Genomic DNA, 14,199 nt, shown 5'->3' on the forward strand with positions numbered 1-14,199 from the left:
GTAGTAACTATGACATTGTAGGTACTTTTAGTTTTATGTTTGCTTTTGGTTAGTGACTAATAGTAACATTTGACTTGTCAGCTAATATAGCTAGAGGGTGTAAATTCTACAGATTATTTCAAAGAACCAGCTCTTGGTGGTAGTGTTTTTCTCAGTTTATTTCATGTTTGCAGTCACATTGATTTTTGCTTTAAATTTTATTTATTTTCTTCTGATTACTTTAGACTTAATTGTGTAGTTTCAGGGAGTAAAAGTTTAGATAAACTGGTTTAGTACTCCAAATATTCTGATACATATATTCAATGCTATAAATTTCCCTTAAGCATGCTTGCAATGAATTTAAAAAGTGTAAGTTCTGTGTAAATTTATTCAAAATGATTACTGACCTATTTTCCTGCAAGAAGTCCATTTCCTACTTTCATGTCAAGAGCTTGTGTGTGTGTGTGTGTGTGTGTGTGTGTGTGCTGGAGCGTGTGCATGCATGCATAAGTGTGCACAAATTTAGAGTTGCTTGCATGACCATAGGTAGTAGGTCTTTCAAGAACATCAGGTACTTTTTAGTGCCAACAATACTGAATAAAAGAACACCTCAGTCCCCAGCAACCATCAACTGCCAATTGTCCATCAGTGAAGGGTGTCATGAATCCCTTTCCCATCCGTGATGAAAAGTCTTATGTAAATCACCACATGTTCAGTAAATCCATAAGTGTAACTACCATGTCACATCACATGATATCTTCTTGTGGTACATTTTCTTTTCCTTGGGTTCTTACTCTTTCCTGTGTCACCTGTAATGATACTCTTATACCTTGGATGAGTGAAATACGATTAGAGATTTTCTTCGGACCAGGTCTTCCACCAGTGCTTCTTTTTAGCACTTTGACCAGGTATGAGTCTTTTTCACTAACCTCCGCTTACAGTGGTGAAGATTATTTGAAGAAAGCAAGAAACAGCACTAATTTATAGACACAAATACAAACCTCTCTTTAATTTATATTTCAAATGTTGTCTTCCTTCCCAGTCCCCCCTCTGTGAATCTCCCTACCTAATCCCCTGCCAGTTGTTCACCACCTTAAAGAGGTTTTTCCCTCACCCACACACTCAATCCCACCTCACCCCTCTAGCATCCTCCTAAGCTGGGGCATCAAGCCTCAATGAGACCAAGCACACCCCCTCCCTCTGAGACCAGACAAGGAAGTCCTCTGTTACATATGTAGCCGGGGTCACAGATAAGCGCAAACATTCTCTGCTTGGTGGTTTAGTCCCTGGGAGCTCTCAGGGGTCTGATTAGTTGGTATTGTTCTTCCTAAGGGGTTGCAATCCCCTTCAGCTCCTTCAGACTTCCCTTTAACTGTTCATTTGTGGTACCCTAGCCTCAGCCAGTGGTTGACTGTAAGTATCTGCATCTGACTCAGGCAGGTGCTGATAGAGGACAGCCATCCCAGGCTCCAGTCTGCAAACACATCTTGACATCAGCAAAAGTGTTGGGGTTCAAGGTCTGAATCTCAGATGAATTCCAAGTTTGGGTCAGTTTCTCAAGATAGCCTTTCCTTCAGTCTGTGCTCCATTTTATTTTTGTCCCTTCATTTTCTTCAGACAGGAAAATTTTGGGTTAAAAATTTTGAGCTGGGTGGGTGGCCCTGTCCCTCAACAGGAGGCCATATCTTAACAAGGCGCTGATTTGGCAAAACGATATGTATATTCTAGAGCCTGTAATCTTCCTAATCATGGAATTTGGAGCATGTGTAAAATGCTAGAAGATGGTTGGTTGCTCTCATAATATTCAAGCCATTACTGTACCAGTGGGCGCATCTTGGCTGGCCTGCCAGTACTGCTGCCTGTAGAGTTCACAGCTGATCTCCCACATGCCTATAAGCCTGTATAGCACACTCTGTCTCTATAGAAGCTAGCTGCCACTTCAGTAGAGATTGGTTCCTCTGTTCTGTGTCCAAACTGAATGATGATGTCTTCAGAATCAGTGTCTCTTACCTTAGAATTCTGGCAGAAAGCAAGAGCAAAGGCAATTTTCTCTGTATCGCAATCTTAAAGCTCTACTGTATTTTGGCTCACGGCCTTTGGTGCTCTAATTTTTAGACAGGTGCACATTAAGGACTTGGAGAATTGAAATCTTTATTTTGTTCATAAAAGTATGAAATTCCCATAATAATACACTTCTTTATCTGATATTTTATATGCCATAGATTTCGTATAGCTCCCTCTTGTTTTAAAACTAATAGTAGCATGCTGTACATATTTGCAATCCTTTGTTTTTAGATTTTTAAAATTATCATGTAGCCACATTATTTGGCTTTTTTCTTTTCTAGCATCTCATTCAACTCTCTTTGCTCTGTTTCTCAAATTCATGGCACATATTTATATATGAATATATAATATAATTTGGAATACTATATATTCATAATGTTCATGATATTTTATATTACATAATAAATATAATCATTTTATTTTTACATAAAATATTCCTGAGTATGTTAATATACCTGCTTAGTATGTATAATCCTATTTGTATACAAATCATTTGATTTTAATCTTATCTAATCTAAATACTAAATTAGCTAATCTAAATACTAAACAAAGTATTTAATGTGACTTCCTTGAGAGTAGTACAAATTTGGAAACTTTTTTATCCATTCTAAGAGGCTAGGTCTTGAAATTAGTATATTTAGAACACTGATGTCTGAACTAATTGTATATTTGGGCTAATATTAACCATATTTCTTGTTTATATATTTGTCAGATTTGTTGGTTCATGTATTATCTTCAGATGAATTATTGTGTTTTATAATTTAAAGGATTTCATATGATTCTGTTTCTTACCTTGCTTAGCAGTTTAGCGTCCTGCTGACAATTATTAGTGATTGATGTAGAGCTTTCAAGTTACACTTCAACCTAAACTCAACCTCAGAGAAAGGTAACACATAATAAAGAGTGGACACTTTGATTTGCATCTAAAATGACTGCAGGGTCCATGGAACAAAGTTTGGTCCCAAGCACATGATATTATTGACAGGTGAGGTGATAATGTTAGCATGATCATTAACCTGACACATTTTCTTCTCACTTGTTAAAACTTCCCATGTGGATTTCCATTCACGTTCATGGCCATCTGGTCATCTCTTCTGTTCTTCCTCACACTTAATCCAACCCCACCATCACCACCATTCCCTCCTAATCCTCCCTCCCATCCAGTCCATCCCCTCCATCTACCTCTTATAATTATTTTATTCCTGCTTCTAAATGATATTCAAGCTTCCTCATTGGGAGCTTTCTTCTTGTTTAGCCTTTTTCCGTTTGAAGAGTGTAACATGGTGCCTGTATTTTATGTTTAATATCCACTTATAAGTGAGTATATATCATGCATGTCCTTTTGGAGTGATATTCACTCGGTATGATATTCTCAAGTTCTTCCCACTTGCCTACAAAACTCATGATGTCTTTGTTTTATAATAGCTGAAAAGTGTTGCATTGTGTAGATGTATCACATTTCCTTTACCCATTCTTCAGTTGAGGAACATCTACATTGTTTCCAGTTTCTGCCCTTACTAATACAACTGCTATGAACATAGTTTGGGCAAGTGTCTTTGTGAAATGTTGGAGCATCTTTGGGTGTATGCCCAGGAGCTTGGTCTTGAGGTAGAACTATTCCTAGTTTTCTGAGAAACTGCTAAATTGATTTCCAAAGTGGTTGTAAAAGTCTACACCCCCATCAGAACTGAACAAGTGTTCTTGCTTTTCATCTTTGCCAGCATGTGCTATCTGTTGAGATTTTTGTTTGTTTGTTTGTCTTTTGTTTGTTTTTTTGTTTTGTTTCTTTTATATTTGATGGGTGTAAGATAGAACATCAGGATAGATTATTTTCATTTTCCTGATGACTAAGGACTTTAAGTGCTTCTCAGCCATTCAGGAGTCCTCTTTTGAGAATTCTCTTTTTAGGTCAGTACCCCATTTTTAAAAATTGGATTATTATTGTCTATGCCTAGTTTCTTGTGTTCTTTTTAAATTTTGGATACTAGCCCTCTGTCAGATACAAGGTTGGTGAAGATCCTTTCCCAATCTCTAGGCTGTCAAATTGCCCTAAGGACAGTGTCCTTTGCTTTACAGAAGCTTTGCAATTTCATGAGATCCCATTTATCAATCATTGATTTTAGAGCCTTAGGCTTTGGTGTTCTGTCATTCAAGTGTTTTTCCCACTTTCTCTTCTATGAAATTTAGTGTATATGGCTTCATGATGAAGTCCTTGATCCACTTGGACTTGAGTTTTATGCAGGGTGATAAGTATGGATCTATTTAATTTTTTTTACATGTGGACATCCAGTTGGACCAGCAGCATTCATTGAAGATGCTTTCATTCATTTTTATATTGTATTGTTTAAGCTTTTTTATCAAAAAACAAGTGTCCATAGGTATGTGGGTTTATTTCTGGGTCTTCAGTTCATTTCCACTGATCAATGTGTCTGTTTCTGAACCAATACCACACAGTTTACATCACTACTGCTAGGTGGCAGATTTTGAGGTCAAGGATGGTGATTTCTCTCAAAGTTCTTTTATTGTTCAGGATTTCTGGCTATCCTGTGTTTTTTTATTTTTCCACATGAAATTGAGAATTTGTCTTCCAATGTGTTCCAATAAAAATGTGTTGGATTTTTGATGCAGGTTGCAATAAATCTGTAGATTGCTTTTGATAAGACAGCCATTTATACTATGTTAATCCTCCCTATTCATGAGCATGGGAGACCTTTCCATCTTCTGATATCTTCTTTAATATATATATATATACATATATATGTATATATAATATATATAATCTTTCTGGACTTAAAGTCCTTGTTATACAGATCTTTCACCTACTTGGTTAGAGTTATATCAAGATATTTTACATTATTTGTGGCCATCGTGAAGACTACTGTTTCCCTATTTTCTTTCTCTGCCTGTTTATCATTTGTATAAAGGAGGTCTAATGATTTTTTTGGGTTAATTTTGTACCCAGACATTTTGCTGAAGGCATTTGTCATTTATTGGCATTCTATGGTAGAATCTTTGAGGTCACTTACGTATGCTATCATATCACTTGCAAATTGTCATACTTTGACTTCTTTCTAATTCATATCCACTTGAGCTCCTTTAGTTGTCTTACTGCTCTACCTGGAAATTCAAGTGCTATATTGAGTAGATAGGGAGGGTGAACAGACTTGTCTTGTCCCTAATTTTAATGAAAAGGCTTTAAGTTTCTCTCCATTTAATTTGATTTGGCTATTATTTTGCTGAATATTGCATAGATCATATTTAGGTATGTGCCCTGTATTTCTGATTTCTGTAATACCTTTAACATGAAGAGGTGTTGGATTTTATCAAAGGATTTTTCAGTGTCTATTTATATAGTCATGTGATTTTTGTCTTTCAGTTTGTTTATATGGTTGATTACATTGATGGATATTTGTACACAACCATCCTCTAATCCTTGGGATAAAGCCTACATGATCTTTGTGAATGATGTCTTTCATGTGTTCCTTGATTTGGTTTGCAGATATTTTTGCATTAATATTCATAAGAGAAATAAGTCTTAAATTCTCTCTCTCTGTCTCTCTCTGTCTCTCTGTCTCTGTCGCTGTCTCTCTGTCTCTCTCTTTCTCTCTCTCTCTCTTTCTCTTGTATCTTTATACAGTTTAGGTATCATGGTGACTGGGGTGTCATAGAATGAGTTTAGCAGTGTTCCTTCTGTTTCTATTTTTAGAATAGTTTGAGGAGTACTGGAATTAGCTCTTCTTTAAAAATCTGATAGAATTCTACACTAAAATATACCCTGAACTTTCATTTTCTTTTTTTTTTCTTTTTGGTTGGGAGAACTTTTATTACTAATTCTATTTCTTTGGAGGGTATGGGGTTGTTTAAATAGTTTATCTGATCTTGATTTAACTTTGGTAAATTAGAAAATTGTCCATTTCATTAAGATTTTCCAATTTGGTGAGTACAGGTTTTTGAAATAAGATCTAATGATTGCTTGAATTTCCTCAGTGTCAGTTGTTATAGCTCCCCTTTCATTCCTGATTTTCTTTATTTGGATGCTGTCTCTCTGTCTCTTGGTTAGTTTGGTTAAGGGTTTGTCTATCTTGTTGATTTTCTCAAAAATCAAACAAAGACACAAAGGAAAACAGCTTTTGGTTTCCTTGAGTTTTTGTTATTTTCTTTATGTCTAACTGATTGTTTTCAGCCCTGATTTTGATAATTTTCTTCCTTCTACTCCCCTTTGGCGTGCTTGATTCTTTTTGCCAGAGGTTTCAGGAATACTTTTAAAGTGCTGACATGGGAACTTTCTAATTTCTTTATGGAGGCACTTAGTGCTATCAACTTTCCTTTTAGCCTTGCTTTGTGTCCTATAAATTTGAGCATGTTAGGCCTTCATTTTAATTGAATTCTAGAAAGTAATTTCTTTATTTCTTTCCTTACCCAGAGAGCATTAAGTATATTATTGTTCAATTTCCATTAATATGTGGGGTTGTGGGATGAGAGTTCTCTTTACCCCTAACTACAAAGTTAAATACTTAGAATGCAGCCGGAATTTGTAATGTAGCAATGGTAGTTTCTTCTCTTGCTTCTAGGGCCTCACTAGTAATAAGTAATGACTCAATATATAGTACCAGGTATGAGCTCACCTTCATGGAGGAGTTTTTAAGCTCAGCTAGATAGCTGTTGTTTACTACAAAAAACATAGATGCATCTATTATACTTCTGAGTCAATATTTTGAGACACTCTTCATGTTGTGGGTCTTGGTGTTGCATCTGGACAGTACTTTTGATTATTTTTTCCCACTCTGGCAGTTTGCACATCATCTCCCCATACTGTGAAATCTAGTTATCAGGAGTGAGACTCCTAAGTCAGATCCAGCTCAATCCCTCCAAATCCTCAGTGTGAAATGTGGAGTGTCTTCAATCTATCATAGCTTATCCTCAAATTCTTGGTGGCACTCAATAGCCTACATTGTTCACATGGACTCCAAAGACCACTAATTATGAAAGAAGCATTTGCATGCCCAATACTGAGGCTTTTTCAGATAGTCTATGGCTCTTGCTGACATCCTTTCTCTTTTATGCAAACTGGGACATGAATGGGCTTCCATTCGTCATAGAGTCCCATCAAGACCAGTGCTGCCATAGACACAAAGTAGTGGGCAAATGAACTGTGGGCTGAAACCCCAAAACTATGACCTGAGATATACATTGACTTTTTAAGTTAAGTTACCTGACTATATTTTTAAAATGATAGACACCTATTCCAATTATGTAGTTAATTTCTAATAGTGAAATCATTCTAATATCTTCCTCCTGCCTCTAGGTATAATTCTTTCACTCGCTGGTCTTGTAACTAAATATACCTAAACATATATGTATGTGCTTATATGCATGTATATGTATGTATACACATAATGAACTATAGTTACTATTACTATGATAAATACAAAGGAAATATTTTCATTTTGTTTTCACTTTTTCTTCCTTTATGCTCTTTCTTGTCAATGCAGATCAGAATTGAAAACAGTCCATTTTCCTTTACTCTCTTAACATGTCTTGTGTGGTGTTGTTTGCAACAAATCACTTTAATATTGTTTGTCTGAGAAAATTTTCCTTTTACCTTTCCTTTTGAAGGATACTTTCAGAGAGTCCAGACTGTGAAAACTTCTTTTTATTCTCTCCACACTTTAATATTCTACTCTACATCTTTTAGATGTTATGATGTCTGAGGAGAAGCATGTCTTTGATCATTGAGAGGCAATTTTTCCTCTTCTACTTCCACAAGGACATTCATTTTCTTTTCTGCTCTCTTTTCTCTTTTCTTTAATTTCTTTTTTCCTTTTTCTTGTTTAATTATGATATGTGAAGGTCTATGTTTTGCGCTATCTAGAGATTTGTTTGAGTTTTAAATATGCTATGATTATATATACATATATATTATATATACCCACACACTCATGCCCGCGCACACACAAAAAGACAAACACACCAAACACACACACACACACACACACACACACACACATACACACACATACACACACACGCACACAGATTCAAGTGCCATAGAGTTCCAAAAAAGATGTTAGATCACTTGGAGCTGGGATTACAAGCTAATAAACAAGTAATCACATATTGACGCCCAGAAAGCAGTGGGAGCTCTGATTCCCTGAGCTAGTTCTCCAGCCCTAGGGTGTAATTTTTTTAATTTATTGCATTTACTGTTTTCACAGAACCCTGAATGTGTGATTTTGCATGTGATATTGTTGCTGGGAAATTCTCAGTCATTATTAATGTTCTGCCTTTTCATTTCGTCTCTGGGTTCTCTATAGGATTTTTATTGCAAATAGATTTAGAAGCACTTGTAAGCTCAGAAATCTTCCCAAAGTTATCCAACCAGTCTGTGGACAAACCTATTAAAAGCAAACAAATAAACAAACAAATAAATAAATGCCTCTTTTCATTTGTGACTTTTACATCTGGGGTTTAGTTTTGAAATTCCTTATTGGCAATTCTATTTGCTCATGGTGCCTATTAGTCAATTTTTAGTGTTTACTTACTTTATTGTGATAACAATAGTTGCTTAAAATTTCATTATCGCTAAGTAATAGTGGAGTACCTAGCATAACGGCATCTAGATAGCATGCATAGCCACCATCATCCTTGGGTACTGATCTTTCATTATAACGCTGATGTCTGAACAGGCCTCCTTGCTTTCTGAGTTCACTCTTCCAGTTACTTACAAAGTTATGAGTTCATATAAATAAATAGCACGTGTTTATAATGACCTGGAGTTTTACTTTTCCTATTTCTTGCAAAAGAATAAAAAATATTATCCCATTCTTTATGATTCCCCCAGTTCATAGTTTACTATACCATCCAGGGATCTTGTTATGGATACATGGTTGAGGGTTAATTTATTATGGAAATGCATTGTGAGAAATGTCAGTTATTTAAACATTGTAAAGAGGTTAGAGAACACAGTTACTTAGTCCTATAAGGTATAGACAGCTATAAGTCATATATACCATATTCAGTCTTTCATTGACTGAATTCTTTTTCTTATTAACTTGAGTATTTCTTATTTACATTTCGAGTGTTATTTCCTTTCCCGGTTTCCGGGCAAACATCCCCCTAATCCCTCCCCCTCCCCTTCTTTATGGATGTTCCCCTCCCCACCCTCCCCCCATTGCCACCCTCCCCCCAACAATCTAGTTCACTGGGGGTTCAGTCTTAGCAGGACCCAGGGCTTCCCCTTCCACTGGTGCTCTTACTAGGATATGCATTGCTACCTATGAGGTCAGAGTCCAGGGTCAGTCCATGTATAGTCTTTAGGTAGTGTCTTAGTCCCTGGAAGCTCTGGTTGCTTGGCATTGTTGTTCATAAGGGGTCTCGAGGCCCTTCGAGCTCTTCCAGTTCTTTCTCTGATTCCTTCAATGGAGTCCTATTCTCAGTTCAGTGGTTTGCTGCTGGCATTCGCCTCTGTATTTGCTGTATTCTGGCTGTGTCTCTCAGGAGAAATCTACATCTGGTTCCTGTCAGCCTGCCCTTCTTTGCTTCATCCATCTTGTCTGATTGGATGGCTGTATATGTATGGGCCACATGTGGGGCAGGCTCTGAATGGATGTTCCTTCTGTGTCTGTTTTAATCTTTTCCTCTCTATTCCCTGCCAAGGGTATTCTTGTTCCCCTTTTAAAGAAGGAGTGAAGCATTCACATTTTGATCATCCGTCTTGAGTTTCATTTGTTCTAGGCATCTAGGGTAATTTAAGCATTTGGGCTAATAGCCACTTATCAATGAGTGCATACCATGTGTGTTTTTCTGTGATTGGGTTACCTCACTCAGGATGATATTTTCCAGTTCCAACCATTTGCCTACGAATTTCATAAAGTCATTGTTTTTGATAGCTGAGTAATATTCCATTGTGTAGATGTACCACATTTTCTGTATCCATTCCTCTGTTGAAGGGCATCTGGGTTCTTTCTAGCTTCTGGCTATTATAAATAAGGCTGCTATGAACATAGCAGAGCACGTGTCTTTTTTATATGTTGGGGCATCTTTTGAATGGCTAAGATCAAAAACTCAGGTGACAGCAAATGCTGGCGAGGATGCGGAGAAAGAGGAACACTGGAACACTCCTCCATTGTTGGTGGGATTACAGACTGGTACAACCATTCTGGAAATCAGTCTGGAGGTTCCTCAGAAAATTGGACATTGAACTGCCTGAGGATCCAGCTATACCTCTCTTGGGCATTGACTGAATTCTTAAGTGGCACATGGCTGTCTACTTTTTTTAAAAGAAGAATGGAACTTAACCTTTATTTACAGGACACAACAGGGTACAAAATTTCACATAGAAATAAACTCAGAGGACAGCTTCATAGAGTATGTACGCTTATAACTGCTCAAGTATATTTCTTTTGTAAAAAAATGTTACAATAACAAACCACATTTAAAAAGAGTTCTTGGTAGAGAAGCAGTAAGACAAATTTATGAGAACACAGCATAGCACAGCGCAGAGCTAACAACTTTGTGCCTTGGCTGGACATTAGATGTTAAAGATCTTGGGAGCTCCATCCTGAACCTGGAAGGCAAAGCCTTCAGAGGTAGTTTCTGGCATCACATTTTGATCTTCCCCTTCCTCCACTGAGAAGTACTTCTCAATTAAGTTTAATTAGCCCTTAGATACAGACTTGTTCTCATGGCTCTGTAGTGCTTCAATTTTATCTAAGCCTCTACACTCTTCAATCATTATACTGAGTTTTTCTGTCTCACCTAGTTTCTCAGCAGCCTGAAAGATATTTGAAATGGCATCAAGAATAACCTGAATAATTTTGGTATCTTTTGCCCTCAAGAGATTCATCAAAGGTTCAACTGTTGCACAATGAACAAGACATACAATCTGTTCAACAGTCCCACCACTGGTATAGCTGGCTATAGCCCATGCAGCTTCCTTCTGTGTCTTAAAGTCTGCCTTAGAGAGGATACCAACAAGAAACTGGACTAGGCTGTGATTCACAACTTGATGTTTCTGCTCCTGGTGTCCAGCATTTTCCATGTGGCCTCTTCGGAATATTAGTTTTGGGGGTTGCTAGCAGGCTAGGAAAGACTGCAAGTGCTCTTGCATCTGTCACTTTCTGAGTCTGTTCATTTGTTCCGGTGACAACATGGCTTTTAGTGCTGGTGTCACAATGGGCAATCCAGGAGCTCCTAGAAGCTTCACAAGTTGGGGAACAACTCCTTTCTTCACAGCCATCACAATGAACTCATTTGGACCATCAGTCAGGTAGGAAATAGCCCAGCAGGAATCTGCTAATACCTCTGGAGTCGAACTAAAGTAGGAAGAATCTACTCAGCAGCATCTAAAGAGTGTGCGTGTGTGTGTGTGTGTGTGTGTGTGTGTGTGTGTGTGTGTGTGTGCAGGATTCTTATTTCGACAAAGGTTTGAAAGCGTCCAGGTAAGATTACATAAGTAATCACATGCTAAGGGGGATAGATCAGGAACTGCAAGAAGTGCCAACAGTGAGTCAGTTGCACCATGTTTGACAACTAAATATTGGGAAAACTGAACCATCCCCTGCAATGCTTCCAAGAGCCCACACAGCTTGCTCGCTGATGTGAGCATGGGGAGATGCCAAGAGAGAAGTAAATGCTGGGATAGCGCCTCCATTCACCACAGCTTTGGTCTGTTCAGATGTTCCAGAAACAATATTGGTGAGCGCCCAAGCAGATTCAAACTGAATGGGACTACAATCAGTTTTGCCCAAGAAGGATACAAATTTTGGGATCAAAGTAGCCCTAATGCTGCTGTCTATAGGAGGCTGCTTCTCTCTAGAAGGCAGTTTCCGAGCATCTTGAGTAGCCTAGAGCTGGCTTTCCAAATTGTTACTATTTATGCCTTTCACAATGTCCTCAACAGACCAATTTACAGTACCCTGGTTGTTTAGGTTTTCCTGTAGTGGAGAAGTAGCATCATCAGGAAATGAGCTGATGTTTCTCATTTTTAGCATCTGGTCATCTTTTTTAGCTTTTCTAAGTTCCACATTATCTTCTATTCGTTGGGTGCCATATTTCTGTCCTGTCTTTCCCCTTGTTCTTGAAACTGTTAAGCCAGGAAGCTGTTGAATTAGCATTCTCATTAGTGGACATTGCAGAAACAAGGAGGTAAACTGCACAGTCAGTTCAGACTTCCACGAAAGTCAGTGCAGGGCTCTCAAGTTGTGGGTTGATGACTGTGGAAAGGTCCACTAGCCCTCAACCCTCAGACTTTGTGCCGACACAAAGTGCAATATTCTCATTTGTCACAAACTGAAATTGGGCCTTTATGCTGTTTCTTTAATTGCAATGTCTGATTTTGTGTGTTAAAAGAAACATCTTCTAAAATGATACCTTTGTGTTTACATAAACTCTTCAGACATTTATTGTTTCTACAAAAATATTGCCCATATACAGCTACCAAACTAGATAAGATGGATGAAGCAAAGAAGTGCAGGCTGACAGGAACCGGATGTAGATCTCTCCCAAGAGACACAGTCAGAATACAGCAAATACATAGGCGAATGACAACAACAAACCATGGAACTGAGAACGGGACCCCCATTGAAAGAATCAGAGAAAGGACTGAAAGAGCTTGAAGGGGCTCGAGACCCCTTATGAACAACAATGCCAACCAAGCAGAGCTTCCAGGGACTAAGCCACTAACCAAAGACTATACATGGACTGACCTTGGGCTCCAACCTCATAGGTAGTAATGAATAGCCTAGTAAGAGCACCAATGGAAGGGGAAGCCCTTGGTCCTGCCAAGACTGAACCCCACAGTGAACGGGATTGTTTGGGGGAGGGCGGTAATGGGGAGAGGATGGGGAGGGGAACATCCACATAGAAGGGGAGGTGGAGGGGTTGGGGGATGTTGGCATGGAAACTGGGAAAGGGAATAACAATTGAAATGTAAATAAGAAATAACCAATTTAATAAAGATGGAGAAAAAATAATTAAAAATAAAAAAATATTGTCCAATAGTCCTTCGTTAGAATAATGCTAAATGCATAATTTTAAGTTAGACCAACATCTTTTTCATGTTTTTACTTATTCACTTTACATCTTGTTAACTGCCCTTCTTCAGGTTAGCTCCTCCCACAATACTTTCCCATCTCCTTCTCTTCTGAGCAGATAGAGAGCCTCTGGGTAACTCCCTACCCTGGTACTTTAAGTCTCTGAGAGGCTAGATGCTTGTTGCTCACTGAGGAAATACAAGGAAGCCCATCTACAAGAAAATACCCCATATACAGGCAACAGCTTTTGGGATAGCCTCCACTACAGTTGTTTGGAACCTACATGAAGACCAAGTTGCATATCTGCTACATATGTTCCGGAAGGCCTAGGTCCAGCCCATGTCTATTCCTTTGTTGGTTCAGTCTTTGAGAGCCCCAAGGGTCCAGGTTAGTTGATTCTGTTTAGACCAACAAAGTTTGATAATTAATTAAACATCCCATCTCTATAGTCAGATGTTTGATATTCTTCTAGATGCATTTGATATATATTGTGATATTTAGGTTATATAACATTTCTACCAGACTTTCATGTTTGTAATTTCTTGCTGGTGGTACTGTTGGCAATTAATCTTGAATGTCAGCTTGGGAGTTAGAATAGTCTAGTGCACACATCTCTGTAAAAGTTCTTTCAGAAAGGTTTAAATGAAGTGGTAAAGCCTTGCACTGTGGGTGACCTCATCCCATATGCTGGAGTCTCAAACTAAGCAAAATACAGACGAGACAGGAAATTGAGTGCAAGTGGGAACTGCTACTCCAGCCCATGGAAAAAATGCTGTGAGTGTCATCATATTCGTTCATGCCTGTAGAAACTACAACCATCAACCAAAATTTAATGTTTTACCCCTTAAATTGTTTCTGTTAAGTATTCTGTCTTAGAGGTCAGAGGAGTAATGTGCATGAACATTCTAGAACATTCCAAGTTCTTGGCATGTTGCACTTTAGTTATGTGAAAGGAATTTCATCTGAGATATATTTAGATGGATGTTTAACATGCATAAAATCTAATGATTATTGTAGAATTTTTTGCATCATTAGAATATTGGTATTTCTTTGTAACACACAGACACACACACGTGTGTGTGTGTGTGTGTGTGTGTGTGTGTGTGTGAGTGTGTGTGTATGT

The 14,199-nt window shown here is 37.9% G+C and overlaps 1 pseudogene; it reads right to left on the reverse strand.

Moving 5' to 3' along the window:
- Window positions 1-10,573: 10,573 nt before the first annotated feature.
- Window positions 10,574-12,174, reverse strand: Kpna1-ps6 (karyopherin subunit alpha 1, pseudogene 6; annotated as a pseudogene).
- Window positions 12,175-14,199: the final 2,025 nt, after the last annotated feature.

Source organism: Rattus norvegicus, chromosome 4, assembly GCF_021556685.1.
Source record: "Rattus norvegicus strain SHRSP/BbbUtx chromosome 4, alternate assembly SHRSP_T2T, whole genome shotgun sequence".
Classification (NCBI taxonomy): domain Eukaryota; kingdom Metazoa; phylum Chordata; class Mammalia; order Rodentia; family Muridae; genus Rattus; species Rattus norvegicus.